Source organism: Scyliorhinus torazame, chromosome 7 (assembly GCF_047496885.1).
Source record: "Scyliorhinus torazame isolate Kashiwa2021f chromosome 7, sScyTor2.1, whole genome shotgun sequence".
Taxonomy (NCBI): Eukaryota; Metazoa; Chordata; class Chondrichthyes; order Carcharhiniformes; family Scyliorhinidae; genus Scyliorhinus; species Scyliorhinus torazame.
Window position 1 is genome coordinate 272,980,521 of NC_092713.1, and position 16,535 is coordinate 272,997,055.

Consider the following 16,535-nt stretch of genomic DNA (forward strand, 5'->3'; position numbering starts at 1 on the left):
ACATACCCATAAAACTTTAGCCCGTGTCAGTAAGCATTTTGACTGGCCTCGCCTAGGGTCTGATGTCGTGGAATTCTACAAAATCTGCCATGCTTGTCAGATTGCAGGAAAACCCCAGGCCACTATTAAACCAGCAACCCCTTCCCCACCCCAAAAGCCCACCCCAGCACTCTGTGAACCCTTTGATCGAAAGCCGATTGGTTGTATGGGTCTCCTACCCACAATCAAGACTGGTTACCAACACTTTCTAACGATAATAAATCTTGCCACCAGGTTCTCTGAAACCATTCCCCTCCACAGCCAGTTCAAAGGGATGATCAGTTCTTTACCCAGGACGACCTGCCGTAAATTCAGATTAGGGGAATTAGCATCCTGAGGGCGCGAGCATGCCAAAACCTGAAAATTAAGATTCGGGCCTACTGCACTGGATATTGTGATGACTGGGATAAGAGTTTGGCCTTCCGGTTGATCGCCACCAAGGACTCCCCGAACTAGTCCACTGGCTTCAGCCCCTTCAGATTAATTTATGGGCATGAGGTGCAGAGCCCCTTGAAGCTGCTAAAGGAGAAACTCCTGCAACCCAGGAGGGGCACCTCCATGTTGGAGTAGGTCTCCTTGCCATTATTCAAGAACAATCTCTTTGTTTTTCTTTCCAAATGACAATGGTTCAATAGGAAAAATAGCTACACAATATTAAAGATAAACTGAGATTAAATTTAGCATTTGGGATTTTTAATTTACCCAGCCATTTTATTTAAAATTGAACTTTAAGAGGTTCTCATCAAAGAGCTATAGATTTCCAAGGCACAAGCTAACATCAGCCACCTTCCAAACGCCGTTCCAATATGGGCCTTGTTACTGGCTAGTGGGGTGGTTGTTGTACATTGACTGTGATTCATTACTGGATGGAAGTGAAATTTGGAGGGATTGTCATCCTGGATCACTCTGACTCATGTCTTAATAATAATAATAATAATATTTATTGTCATAAATAGGTTTACATTAACACTGCAATGAAGTTACTGTGAAAAGCCCCTAGTCGCCATATTCCGGCCTCTGTTCGGCTCCACAGAGGGAGAATTCAGAATGTCGAAATTACCTAACAGCACGTCTTTCGGGATTTGTGGGAGGAAATCGGAGCACCCGGAGAAAACCCATACAGACACAGGGAGAACATGCAGATTCCGCACAGACTGTGATCCAAGCCAGGAATCGAACCTGGGACCCTGGAGCTGTGAAGCAACAGTGCTAATCACTGTGCTACCATGCCACCTGCCTTCAGCAACATTAGCAGAGGAACTGGGCTGGATTTTTCAAAAAGTCGGTTTGTCCCTCCACTGGGACTAAAGGTCCTAACGTCTGCATAGGCGGATGGCATGACTCTGGGTAGCATCTTACCAGTAGCAAACTATTAGAAGCCCATAACCAGGATTGATGTCCAGTTGAGAACAAGGGGCTTGTGCCTCAGAGATGATGGCCCACTCGGAGGGCTGGCACCTTGACAGCACCTGTGGAGGTTTACCTGGCCGTCTCTCCACAGGGCAATGGCCCATTCTGCACTGAGAAAATGCTGGTGGGGGAAGGAGGGCATGTTTATTGGCCAATTAGTTCATTTCATTGGCTTCCCAACTCTGGTTGACAAGTGATCATGTACTGACTTTCCCTCCATTGAGAATATCCAACTGCGACTGGAAGACATCGGGTTCTCTTCCTTATGCCAGGTTTTGGAGTTGGGAGAGGAGTTACTTGCCAGAGAATTCCTAGCTTCTGACCTGCTCTCGTAGCCACTGAGTCAAGATTCTCGTCAATGGTAAACTGCACAATGGTGGGACTTTCTATGGTGGTAATGCTGTTGAATGTCAAATAGGGATGGTTAGATTCTCTCTGGTTGGCGATGGCTGAACATTTAGTGGGTGGGGACCACGGTGCCCTTTAAAATCAAGCCTAGCATTTTAAGACCAACATTAACAGAGGGTGACACGGTAGCACAGTGGTTAGGACTGTTGCTTCACAGCACCTGGGTCCCAGGTTCGATTCCTGATTGGGTCACTCTCTGTGCGGAGTCTGCATGTTCTCCCTGTGTCTGTGCGGGTTTCCTCCGGGTGCTCTGGTTTCCTCCCACAAGTCCCAAAAGACGTGCTGTTAGGTAATTTGGATATTCTGAATTCTCCCTCTGTGTACCCGAACAGGCGCCGGAATGTGGCGACTCGGGGATCTTCACAGTAACTTCATTGCAGTGTTAATGTAAGCCTACTTGTGGCAATAAAGATTATTATTACAGAGCAATGAGCAAACACAAGAATACCTTCTTAACCTGCATTTTGATTGTATTCTTATTCTACAATTAATAATAAAATTAAAAGGTGATGTGAAATGGATTGGATTCTTTGGTCAGAATTGTGTTGAACTAAAAATGCTCTCCTGTCAGCAATCTACAGAAAGTGATCAACAAAACAGAATTGTATACTTACATAAAAGTCATGTTTGGTCAGGCTTGCTTATCTGGAATATTCAGTTTCTTGGAAAACTGCTCTGTCGTTAGTGGAGCATTTATTTGCATTGGTAAGCTTGTTCTGACAGCACAAACATGTTTCAGCAGAAACTGACGAGATTCCACCCCCTCCCCCACACCATACCAACAAGAATAAGCTGCAAGATCTAGCCAAGATTAACAGTATACGTAGGAGTTTAACAATGGCATTAAAATATACTTTTAATATTTTGACCAGATTTTGCTGGAAGGTATTAAAATATTACATATAAATCCTGTCAAAATAAATAATTTCAGCTACAGAAAACTACTTTTTAAGCATTGTTTTAAATAGCAGCTGTATGGTAAACCAAACAACATGTGGGCAGACATCCATCTTTTATTTATGGAGATCAGAGACAGATCATGTCAACAATTACATTGTGGGGAAAGCTAAGTTTGCAGTTGCTGAATACCTTCTGCTAATATAGGTTAATAAGTAAATATCCATTCAGTTTATTAAGATGAAACAAGGGCTTTACAGAAAATAAGAGTTGGGTGGTGCACTAACCTCCAAGTTTAGATTGTAAAAATGGTGATATTTAAGTGATTTTCAAAGCCAATGCCTACTCTTGAATGGGATTATGACAGCTGCATGGCTGTCTGGACAGTGGTACAGTGTTGCCTCACAGTGCCAGGGACCCAGATTCGATTTGAATCTTGAGTGACTGTCTGTGTGGGTCTGCACGTTCTCCCCGTGTCTGCGTGCATTTCCTCCGGGTGCTCCACTTTCCTCCCACAGTCCAAAGATGTTCAGGTTAGTTGGGGTTACAGGGAGAGCCTAGGTAGGGTGGTCTTTCGGCGGGTCTGCACCAGACCCAATGGGCTAAATGACCTCCTTCTGCACTGTAGGGATTCTATGGACTGAGAGTTCCTGGTGAGGAGTAACGGGCACAAAGTGGGGAAATTTCAGCTTCCCGTTTTGTGTCCAATGGGGGAGATTAATCTTTGTGTGTCAGCAGTTTTGGTTATCTTGGAATTATATGCAGAAGTAAATTGAGATCCATACGCACACATTTGTGCAAGTCATACACAAGGGAAGCATGTAGAAGATAGAAACGTCAAGTAAAACAGCACAGTGATGCTAAATCCATGCAAATCACTGTTAGGCCAAAATATATTTCATCCAGTTTTGACCTTTCTGATTTAGGAACGATGTCAAGGCCAGGGAGTGCGTAATGAAAATAGAAAGTGCTGGGAAAACTCAGCAGGTCTGGTAGCATCTGTGGAAAGGGAAACAGAATCAACATTGAGTGCGTATGAATCTTCTTCAGAACTGTTCCAAAGAAGAATCATGTTGGACTCGAATCAGTGATTGTTACTCTCTGCTGAGATTTTATTGAAACAAAATGTTAAGCATGTTGCTCAAAGAGCTGTTCAAAATGAAGATGGATTTTGAGGAGGTATATTAAATTGACTGGCATTATTTTTTAATCACTTTTTCTTCTCTTGAGTATTGAGTATCTTATTGGATACATGGTAGCACAGTGGTTAGCACTGTTGCTTCACAGCGCCAGGATCCCAGGTTCGATTCCGGTTTGGGTCACTGTCTGTGCGGAGTTTGCACATTCTCCCTGTGTCTGCGTGTGTTTCCTCCGGGTGATCCGGTTTCCTCCCACAAGTCCCAAAAGACGTCATTGTTAAGTAATTTGGACATTCTGAATTCTCCCTCAGTGTACCCGAACAGGCGGCGGAATGTGGAGACTAGGGGCTTTTCACAGAAACTTCATTGCAATGTTAATGTAAGACTACTTGTGACAATAATAAAGATTATTATTATTTAACAATTCAGCAAATTATATTAATAGTCATTAGCTATCGAGGCTTTAGCTCTGAAATTCCCTGCACTGGCCTCTCCACTGCTCTTTGTTCCTTTAAGATGCTGCTTAACACATTTGATCAAGTATTTGGTCACCTGTCCTAGTACCTACTTTGGTAGTTGAATATATATTTTTTGGCTAATACACTCCTGTAAAGCGCCTTGAGATTCTTAGCCGTATTAAAGGAGGTATATGATATTGTTGTTAAGGGGATGGGAAGCCACTTAGGACTGAGATTCATCGTACTTTAAGTGCTGGACCATTATAATCGCGCTTCGATTCCCCTGAAAGGTATTTGCAATCCAGTGCACAGCTTTCATCCAGAAACCCATCACCAAACATTTGTTACTCAATCTGACAAAACCTCTTTTGCAGAGCTTACAGAATTTCCAGAATTAACAGCAGATAACCTTTGTTCCATAAGCGCAAGGTCCGCACTGAAATACAAGTCATCCATATAGGAAGACCCTGATTCATCACACATCACAACCAATTCTGGGAATTACAAAAAAAAAATCAAATCTATTGTGGAAACAGTCGATGCAGAGAGTTCTGATTAATTTTATTCATTCTTGGGGAGGATGTGGGCATCACTGACAAGGCCAGTTTTTGCCCAACCCCAAATGCCCCAGAGGAGGTTATAATGAGCCACCTTCTTTAACCAGTGCAGTCCAGGTGATGAAGATGTTTCCACAGTGCTGTAGAATTTTGATTCAGTGACAATGAAGAAATGGTGCTACATTTGCAAATCAGGATGGCGTTTGGTTTGGAGGGAAACTGTAGTTAATGATGTTCACTTGTTCTTGCTGCCCTTGTCACAGTAATGGTCACAGGTTTGGAAGATGCTTTTGACAGAGTCTTGGTGAGTTACTGCAGTTCATCTTGTATGTGGTACACACTGCAGCCACAATCTGCTGTTGGTGGAGGGAGTGAATGTTTAATGTGGTAGGTGGGTTGCCAATTAAGTGGGATGCTTTGTCCTGGATGGTATTGTCATGTGAGAGTACCTTTAAGAAATGGGTGTTTAAGAAATGTACATTTAAGAAATGGGTGTTTATCAGTGATGTCAGAGTGCGGGTGGAGCTGGGCTGTCTGGCAGCTTTTTACTTTTGTTTTAGGCTGTTTGCTGCGGGGTGTGTTTTAGTTTCGTTTTCAGAGCTGGATAGCTGCAGTCACAGCCAGAAGGTGTCTGAATCTCTCTAATCTAAAGACTGTAAATCGATCCTGGTGATTTAAAACTAATAACAGTAGTGACTTCAACCTGATGTGCTTCTGATAAAGGTTTTGTTTTTGAGTCGCATGGATGTTAAAAAGGAAAGCTTAAAGATTTACTTAGTGGTGTAGTCTTTGCGGGTTGTATTTGAATTAATGCTTGCTAAGATGTTCACTGTATGTTTTAAAAAGGTCAACTTGAGTTCATAGAATAAATATTGTTTTGTTTTAAAAAATAATTTTCCATTTCTGCTGTATCACACCTGTAGAGTGGGTCATGTGCTCCCCATACCACAATCTATTAAAAGTTGTGGGTCAGGTGAACTCTATGATACACTTTAGGGTTCTCTAAACCCTGGCCCATAACAGTATCAAGCTCCTTGTGTATTGTTAGAGTTTCAACCGCTTGGACAAGTGGAGAGTTTTGCATCACACTCCTGATTATGCCTTGTAGATGGTGGACAGCTTTGGGAAATCTGGAGGTGAATTATTCATGAGAGAATACCCAGCCTGTCACTTGCTCTTTTAGCCACAACAGCTATGTGTTTTTAAGTCTGTTGTGTGAATTAGGTGAGTGATGTTATCACCTGAATTTAATACTCCAGATATAAATGTAACCGTCTGCTCAAATGAAAACCAAATGGGCAAACAGCAACATCTTTGAAAACTTATTTCATAGGATGTGGGCTTCACTGGAAAGGCCAGGATTGCTGCCCTTCCTTAACTGCCCTTGAAACACAATGGCTTGCCAGGCATTTGGTGGCACAGTAGCACAGTAGTCAGCACTGTTACTTCACAGCGCCAGGGACCCGGATTCGATTCCCGGCTTGGGTCACCGTCCGTGTGGAGTCTGCAAGTTCTCCCCGTGTCTGCGTGAGTTTCCTCCGGGCACTCCGGTTTCTTCCCACAAGTCCTGATAGACGTGCTTGTTAGGTTTTGAATTCTCCCTCAGTGTACCCGAACAGGCGCCGTCTTGTGACGACGAGGGGATTTTCACAGTAACTTCATTGCAGTGTAATGTAAGCCTACCTGTGACACTAATAATAATTATTAATATCTCCATTTAAGGGCAGCTAAGAGTCAACCATGTTGCAGCCTGTGTAGAGTCACATGCAGGCCAGATGAGATAAGGTTGGCCGCTTTCCTTCCCTAAAGGGCATCAGTGAACAAGATGGGTGAACAATCACTGATAGTTTCATGGTCACCATTACTGAGATTTGCTTTATATTCCAGATTTAATTACTTGAATTCAAACTGCTCCTGCTGCCCTGGTGGGATTTGAATCCATGTCCCCGAACATTAGCGTGGGTCACGAGATTACTGGTCCAGTGCTAATACCACTATGTCACCATCTCGCATAATGTGACTCACATGCTGACATCCAACAACGATGCTGCAGGTTTTGATATTAACCTGCTGATGGGGTTGACACACAATGGAAACCAGCTGGGTCCTTTTTAAAATATGCACAATGGGCTCCAATTAATTCATCTGTTATTTAACAAAGTCATCCACCAGGAAGAGGTATTAAAAGAAGTGGCCCAATCGGATAAGGCTCTATAAACATTTTTACTTTCCATTTGGGGCCAGGAAAAGCAGCAGTGCTTCTCCAGGCCCAACAAGGAAAGGGTGAAGCCTCCATAGCTCTGGACCAGCCGAGGACTGTTTATTTGGTCCTAGTAAGAAGTTTTACAACACCAGGTTAAAGTCCAACAGGTTTGTTTCGATGTCACTAGCTTTCGGAGCGCTGCCCCTTCCTCAGGTGAATGAAGAGGTATGTTCCAGAAACATATATATAGACAGATTCAAAGATGCCAGACAATGCTTGGAATGTGAGCATTAGCAGGTGATTAAATCTTTACAGATTTCTGTTTACAAGTTTCTGGAACATACCTCTTCATTCACCTGAGGAAGGAGCAGCGCTCCGAAAGCTGTGCTCACTCACGCCGGCATCTCCACATCATTTGATCCTAGGCAGCAGTGCTCCTCTCCACCAGGGCAGCTGCCACTTCCTGCTGGTTTCAGGCAGGAAATAGCTTGGGTCATGAAGGGATAAAGCATTCAACAGCACAGTAATCAAAGGACTAGTACTGTGAATGTTTAAGGAGAAACCCTGCAGTAATGTTTCAGCATTGTGGTGAGGCAACACTTTCATCTAATGTTGACCTTATCCCAAATCTTGCCTACAGGGAAGTTTGAACAGTATCCATCTTTAGCAAGGTTAACAGGAGTGACCACAGCACAGAGCAAGCACGCACTTTATCGTCCTAACTAAAAAAAAGTTCAGAAAAACCAGGACCAGAACTTTTAAACTGTGGCAACACATGGATCCAACAACGCCAATCCATTTTTCTCAGTTAAACTGCCGTTTGTCTCTCAAATTTCAGCTTTATTTCAAGCCTGGGTCTATTGAGGCACATTTGTGAGGATTCTGAAGATGCCCCAAGTTGTCATTTGATTCTGTTTTGGATAGACATCATATGGATGGTATGCTTTCGATATGCTGCAATACTGATAATGGAGCATGGTCACTGTATTGAAGGAAGTACCTGAAGCAGCCAGGTTTAACTGCTCTGAAAACATTTGCCATCCCAGTGGCTGTTGTCATTAATTCACACTCGAGGAGATCCCATACTTAGTAAGCTGTTGCTTATTATTACTAATAGGTATTAAAAGAATTGCAGTGTTTGAGTGGATGCGTGGTTGTGATATCATGCCCTCCTTAATAAACCTGGACAAATACCTGCAAGATATGTCAAGAAAGCATTGTAAATATTTTTTGCAAATGCTTAAAAATCAGTGCGGTGATGTTCTATGAAGTAGTGAAAGGGTAGAGGAGGCAGATCCAATAGAAATTTCAAAAGGGAATTTGGAAAATAGGAACAAAATAGGTCATTCAGCTCCTTTTTTTGCCATTGAATTAGATTATGACTGAAAAAGACACATGCTTGAAACAGAAAGATTTGCAGTTATTGGGGACGGGGGGAAGCTCTCACAAAGAGTCAACAGTCTCAAAGAACCGAATGGCCTCCTTCTATGCTGTAAATTCTATAAGTGGATTCAAGGTTGTAGCCTACCAGAGTTTTCTATTTAATAAGCTCACAATATTAAAACGTTCCAACTTTGGAAACTTTGGAAAAGTGTTGAGCAGGGTCATTACAGAAAAATAAAAATTTGGATCAACTATCCCTGCAGCTCTTGTGCATTTCCTAGCAGTTTTATTAAAAACTAGACTTTATACTGAGACCCCAGAGTGGACATTAACTCAACTGAATTGTTGGGGCTCTTATTTTACCTTCTAATATGAGTCGATAGTCCGGTTGATTGGAGGTATCAAAATATGATTATATTGCTAATTATTCACTTGAATAGGGGCAGTACAGTGGCGCAGTGGTTAGCATTGCTGCCTCACGGCGCTGATGTTCCAGGTTCGATCCCGGCTTTGGGTCACTGTCCATGTGGAGTTTGCACATTCTCCCCGTGTTTGCGTGGGTTTCACCCCCACAGCGCAAAAATGTGCAGGCTAGTGGATTGGCCACCCTAAATTGCCCCTTAATTAGAAAAAATGCATTGGGTACACTAATTTTAAAAAAAATTTAATATTCACTTGAATACACTCGGTTAAGAACTGAATCAAAACTTTAAAAATTAAATATCAAACGATACACAAAAGGGCCGAACTTATGGCAAAAAAGCATAAAACACAAAAGCATAAAGAAATCGCTTTAAACACAAACAAACAGACAGATGATTCAAGAATTCAGGAATGCAGGAATTCAGGAACAAGACCACGAGGTCCAACTTTTAAGGGAATTCTTATTTCTGGTTTAATCCCTCATTTACTCTCATTAGTTTCTAATTCCCAGCTGAGACTTCCTGGTTTGTTCAAATGGATGTCTGTTACTTGGAGGATGATGTATTAATCAAACATTGGACATTACTTAAGATTGACTGGTGCCTATCAAAACCAGCTCAGTGTCTACATGCGCATTCTTAGGACAATTACTGGATATGTTTCTCACACCACAGAGACCTTTCTGCAACTGATTAGTTGATACATTCTTATTGATTGGAATTCATCATGTGAAACATTGACTGAAACAATGTCTGGATTCCCACAGTCTAATTCACACTATGTGAAACAATGACAGGATTCTCACAGTCAAGGCACATTTAATCATTTTACCTCTCAGTGTTATGGGCCAGGGTTTAGAGAACCCCAAAGTGTATCATGGAGCTCCCCTGACCCACAACTTTTAATAGATTGTGGTATGGGAAGCACATGGCCCACTCTACAGGGGTGGTACAGCAGAAATGGAAAACAACGAAAAGCTAAACAATGTTTATTCTACGAACTCAAGTTAACCTTTTTAAAACATACAGTGAACATCTTAGCAACCATTAATTCAAATACAACCCCCAAAGAATACAACACTAAGTAATCCTTTAAGCTTTTCTTTGAACATCCATAAGATTTAAAACACCTTTTACCAGAAGCACATCAGGTTAAAGTCACTGTTATTAGTTATTAGTTTTAAATCACCAGGATCGATTTACAGTCTTTAGATTACAGAGAGAGATTCATACACCTTCTGGCTGTGGCTGCAGCTATCCAGCTCTGAAAACTAAACTAAACACACCCTGCAGCAAACAGCCTAAAACGAAAGTAATAAGCTGACAGATAGCTCAGCTCCACCCACTCTCTGACATCACTGCAGCAATAAACACCCATTTCTTAAAGGTACTCTCACTACAGATATTTATATACACACCCATTTATAAACACCCATTTCTTAAAGGTACTCTCACATGACATCAGCTACATGCATTCAATTAGCACATAAAACTATGAATAAATCAATAAATCAATAATCTATCACCTTTGAGTGGATATTATCACAGCTGAGTTGTGTGTGGTACAGGAAAATCGACAGGAGATGAAGAAAATGGAATACACGTTACGATCCCATTCAGATCTCCAAATTTGGTTGCAATATGGTTCAGAGTCAATTACCTTTTGTCTAAAGTGGACAACATTTAAATTCCCTGCCAATTACTAAGAGAATGAGATTCTATGGATTTAATCAAAATAATTTTACATATATATGCGTATATTACAAAGCAAATGATGAACATTATCATACAACACAAGGTAAACATCAATTAACGAGTAAACTGGCAGAACACACTACATTATATCCCAACACAATCAAGACAGATTTCACAAATGTCTCACCACCCACCCAGACACCACTGAGTCAGACATTATTTAAAACTATATTGCAGTCCTGAGGGATTTCAGCTTCTCTTGTGAAGATCTGACCTCTGATTTTCCTCAAACCATTTCAACTCAGATTGCCTCAATAACTGTTCACCTCCCAGTCGCTCAATCTCTTCTCCTGAGACCGAGTTCCTTTTGATTCACAAGGCTGAACTCCACCACCTGATCACCAGCACAATTCCAGCTCTCCAGCTGCTACGAGTAGAGTCCCACTATGCACGTGCAGCCCTTCTGCCCCCACAGGCAAATTCATTAACAGACCACCGCTGATCACAGGCTTTCCTTTGCCACCTCAGAGCTCTCTGGCAGACAGTTCCCTTTCAACTCCACCTTCAGACACCTCAGCTCCTGACCGGCTACCCTGAGCCCCAACCACATGCAGCTGGTGACTGTACACTGCCGCTTCTTCAGCAACACAGCTAACAGCAATATCTTAGCTGCATGGAGGGTCTTTGCCTGCTCTCGAATAACTGTTCACTAAATGCTGTCCAGCAAAACCTTGGACTGATCTGCCTAACGCATTATAATATCGCCTGTTCCTGGGCATAATTGAATGCAGGAACCATTGGAATGTTGTAATCTCCAGTTAACCAACTCTCCATGGATGTTTCTTTATAAGAACACAGAGACATACATTTAAAATAATGGAAGAAGGCACACAATAGACCACACTCCACCCAACATTATCACGAGTACACAGCTCTTCCTTAAGGTTTTTACTGCCTGGGTGATACTCCATAACTCCTCTCACCTTCAAGTACAATGCCGCAAGAAGACATTGGCAATCATGGACTTCCATCGGATTGGTCACGATCATTGGTCCACGATTATGCTTGGAAAAGTACTGCAGTGGTTTGCCTTTGCCTTCATCAGTATGACAGGCCAGAAATCTGTCTTACCACCTGTCATCAGGCATATTGGAAGCATTTACAAGTTGATAATTAATATGTCTCAATGAGTAAACATCAGGCCAATCCATAACGGATCCAACAATATGCTCTGAAGACTCTGCTCATTTTTTGACAACTGTGACAACATCCACCACAGCAGCTGAGACAGTCCACAATATACTACAACAGTCAATGGCACTCTAAATAAAACAACCCATAATGTTCAAAATATGTCAATTTCCCCCATCTCCCTATATTAATGAATCCCTTAAAAAATCTAGGATCCAGGTCAGGATTTGTCAAAAACAGATGAGTTCTTCCTTGGGCTATATCCTATTTGTGTACCATATATTGTTGAATTCCATCCATTCATGTTTCAGATATATTACAGACAAACAAACAAACTAGCAGGGGATGGCATAACCGCCACTCACCTCCAGTGGCAGAGATAACTAGGAAATTACTGAACAACATTTAAATATTGGTGGGGTTGGTCTCTCAATATGTTGCAACGGGAAGCATTAAGCTTTAGATTTGAGCTTACAATCACCAGGGTGGGTGTGTTTCTCAATCTCAGCCATGTTCCTTTGAAGAAACAAGACAGGGAAATCAGAAGATGCAATCACTAGCCTGCAGCAATCACATTCTGGAGGGGTGCAAGGTGTAGAGGGGGAATGGATGCTTCACTTTATTGACAGGAATTCAAATTTCACACACTTCTGGCCATTCTAATGTGGCAGGTAAAACCTACAGGATCTTCCTTAATCAAAAGTACCAACTCAACATGGTGTAGAAACATGAAATGAAAAATGAAAATGAAAATCGCTTATTGTCACAAGTCGGCTTCAAATGAAGAAAAGCCCCTAGTCGCCACATTCCGGCGCCTGTTCGGGGAGGCTGGAACGGGAACTGAACCGTGCTGCTGGGCTGCCTTGGTCTGCTTCAAAAGCCCGCTATTTAGCCCAGTGTGCTAAACCAGCCCCTTCTAGCACAGAAAGTGAAACCGAAAGGAAATAATACATGTATGAAAAGAATACAAATCTGTTTAAATTGTACAAATTCCCCCACTATTTGACATTTTTAAAAGTTACTCCTATTGTTTCCACCTCACTACCTACACGAATTAATTCCCTTTTTATGTTCATCACTAGCAGTGTACACATATTGTAACTCAAGGCAAATCAATAATGGACCCTGACCCATCGAAAGTAAACATTTTCCTTTACGCTCTCGACAGATCGACAGATCAAAATGAGCATCTGTTACTGTCCCAACCTGCACATCAAACACAAAACCTAGAAATACATCAAGGTAAGCAGGAAATCTGTACATTGCTTTCACAGCACAAAACGCTGGGAGAACCATTTCGTTCAACTATCTGTAAAACGTTAAGAGCTCAAATCTCACCTCACAGAGCGAAGTGTCCCTAGGTCCGCACACCTCTGTAATCCCAAACGCACTATTTCATAAAATCCCGAAGCGTTTTCACGGGGATCTGGCGTTCAATTTGCCACTGCCAAACGGGAAAGCTACCCTGTCCTTTCCAACAGATTTAACGTGTAAGTTTTACTTTCACTTCCACACTCCAGCCTGTTCACAACTTTCACTTTTGTCCGACCGCGTAAAACAGCCGGGTTTTGCACATTACCCCACTGTACACAACCATACTTGGGTGCGTTTGTATCAGTAAATACCACTTCATTTATGGAGCAATTAAAATCTCGTTATAAAGATTAAAATGTGACATGGGTAACAGGGCATCTAAACTGGTTAGTCCCGCAAAAATAGCAAGGGGGGACTCACTGCACGAGCAACATGCATCCTATGATTGCGCTGCTTGAGCCATGCCAACTCTTTTTGTATTCTTTCACTGGGTGTGTGGACCTCCTGGTTAGGCCAGTATTTATTGCCTATCCCGAAATCCCCATCCCTCTGTGCTGCCTGCTCATTCCCAATGATTTATGTGGGTAGCCAGCACTAAACATGCTGATGGGCAGCTGCACATACCACCAGGGAATCAAAGAACCAGAACTTGCTGGGACCATTTCGATCTGGCCTGCTTCTCTTAAACAGGGGTGAACTGTGGCAGTGGGAGTTTGCAGTCCTGCAGAAAATAAATCTGGGAAACAAGTGAAAGATTGCACCGCAAGGGCTCCGAGGTTTTCAAACATGGCGCTGGAAGTCTTGGCGGAGGAGGAGGTGAACAGGAGGAATGAAGTCCTGTGTTCGCTAGGGGCCAAGGAGTCCTTCATACACACATTTATAAGGCACTGAGAGCAGGTAGCTGTGGATGTCCGTGCCAGGTAGAGCCCCGAGGGCATGGATGAGATAGCAACAAAGTCTTTGCTGAAGGTTGCTGGCAAATCTTGGTTCAATTACCTCACTTGAGTGGTCACAAGTGGTTCAGGCCTTCCTGGGGTTTAAGATTAAGCAGAAAAGGTAAGTTCATGAGAGATGCCAGGTGGATAATTCCACTGAGTGCCAGGCTGGATATAAACGGTGAATTGAAGAAGCAAAGAGTTAGCAGTAGGCAACGAGCATGAAAGGGAATCCAAATGTCCTCTGTAGGCAGATAGTCAAAGAGTGTTACAAGGAGGAGTGGGGCTGATTATGGACCAAAATGGGGTTTCACGCCTGGAGACTACTGCCTGAAAACATTGGTGTTCTAAAACAATGGTTCCGCTGTTCGTACCAATTATGGGGTACTTTACAACCCCTTTCAGAGCTTTCTTCCAAAGTCATGGTGGTCTGCTGCGTGATACACAACCTAGTATTCATGAGGATGTAGCCCCTGCCATCAAGCAAGGACGTTGGGATGGAGAAGAGGAGGAAGGGAAGAAGCATCGGGATCCAATCACCAATCATGTGTGGCTAATTAGACTCTACTTCCCCAAAAGTATCCCAACATCACAATGCCACCATTTTGCATCCCTCTGTTACAAACCATCACAGCTTCCTCTTGACCAGAATCCTGAAATAAAAGACAATACAAAAGATTTCCAGAATGCCTTTACCCAACAGAACTTCCAAAAATATACATACAACTGAACTATACAGCCATGTGCATTCCCTTTGTTCTGTGGATGCCATTGTCTGGCCCAGCACTCCAACACAATGCTGTATCTGTGACAGCAACCTGGCTGGTGGTTGCTTTTGATTTTCAATCAGGAGGATTGCAAGATGTCCTCTAACAGTTTGGGCCCCAGGATGTCCGGCTTCATACATCACCACCTCAACACGGTTGGCAGGAGTCAGTACTGCCTGGCTGACAGGCTTCAGCAGGGGCACTGGTGGAGCAGTAGTGGTGGTGTAGCCACCTGGGTTGGCCACTTCCCGACTTAAAATGGAGAACCGCAAAGACTAAACGGAAATTCAGCCAACACAGGCAAAAACGAGCAAGTGCAGAAATCCTGTGTATTGGAACTTGCAAAAAACCAGACAGCACTGAAACCAGCAGCCATCTGCATATTAATGAGCGATTCTCAGGCACAATTGATACACTTCAGGTGAACAAGGCCAAGCCAGACTCCTCGGCGCCAGCAGGAGCCAAGACAAAGGAAGGCCAACGGACACTCAGGGACCGCCCAGCGACCAGGGAACAACTCCAGTATTGGAGAAATCGATCCAAGTGATCGAAATGCAGTCCAATCACTTGGAACCAGGTACGGGGTCCGGCCCGAATGGCAGGAAGCCCCTGGGGACTATAAAGTAGAGCCCCCAAGTTCAAATCGGTCTTCTTGGCAGGGTCACTCAGCAGCGAACCAACCCTTGACAGTGAACTGCCTAAGCTGCCACATCAACCAAGTAAGTCTCCAGTCAACGCACGCTACGAGATAGGCGCTCCTAGCTACCAGTCCATACCAGCTTTTGAATCCTGCAGGCTCAGAATCGAACGAAAGGCCATTTGTTCCCCTGACCTGGTGGGCCAGTTCGAAGCTAAGCATAGACCTTTTAGTGATAGAGATAGCCTAGTAAATAGAGTTTTATGCATGAGTAGTAATTGATTGTGTATAATAAATGTGTTTTGATTTGAATCTTACTAATTGGTGTGTTGAGTTATTGATCAGTACTTGAACTTGAACCTCGTGGCGGTATCATAGAGATACCTGGCTACTCTAGAGCAAAGGTTATAGAAACAGAGCAAATTAAGTAACGACGCAACGAGCAACATTTAAGAGCCAACCAAAATTTAGCAACATATTACTGGCGACTCCACCGGGACCCGACTTAGAAGTGGCTTAACCACTCCGGGAGAACCCAAAATTTGAATTAGAATCCAATTGGGAACAGAAAAACCACAAGTGTTCAAGCAGTTCTGATCAATCCTCATAATTCGGAAGTGTGTTAATGCATGCGTAACTAACAGGGATATAAGGTAAAACTGATAGATTTTTATTGCGAAAAAACTGTCGGGAGTTTGTAATCCGGAAAATAGCGAAAGCCGTACCCATAATTACAGCACCGCCTTAGTATCCCTCATTCCAAATTTCAAGAGAGTATTTAGAGAAGAAAGATGGCAATGAAGACAATGCAATGCCTCATGAACCCTGAAGAACTTGTGGTCACAACGACCAGCAGCAGAGTAGGACAGTGTCCCGTTTGGGAAGAAGAGATCAGAAAATATCTCAAAGGGAAAGGATGGCCCCTTTGGAGTGAATTCTGTGACAATGAGGAAACAGGACCCGGGAGTATAGGACATACTTGGTGGGAGAACCTGTCAGAAATTCATAAGAAAAGCTTGGGAAAGGCTCGCAAGCCGATGGCAATCGTGTCCTGTTTGGCACAATTGCGAGGCACAGAGG

The 16,535-nt window shown here is 43.0% G+C and overlaps 1 long non-coding RNA gene across 1 annotated transcript in view; it reads right to left on the reverse strand.

Annotated features, from left to right (window-relative positions):
• The window catches only part of LOC140427041 (uncharacterized), a 180,479-nt gene extending 167,203 nt beyond the window's left edge, over window positions 1-13,276 (reverse strand). The window contains exon 1 of the long non-coding RNA XR_011948369.1: window positions 13,141-13,276. This is a non-coding gene — a long non-coding RNA (uncharacterized lncRNA). The remainder of the gene's footprint in view (window positions 1-13,140) is intronic.
• Window positions 13,277-16,535: the final 3,259 nt, after the last annotated feature.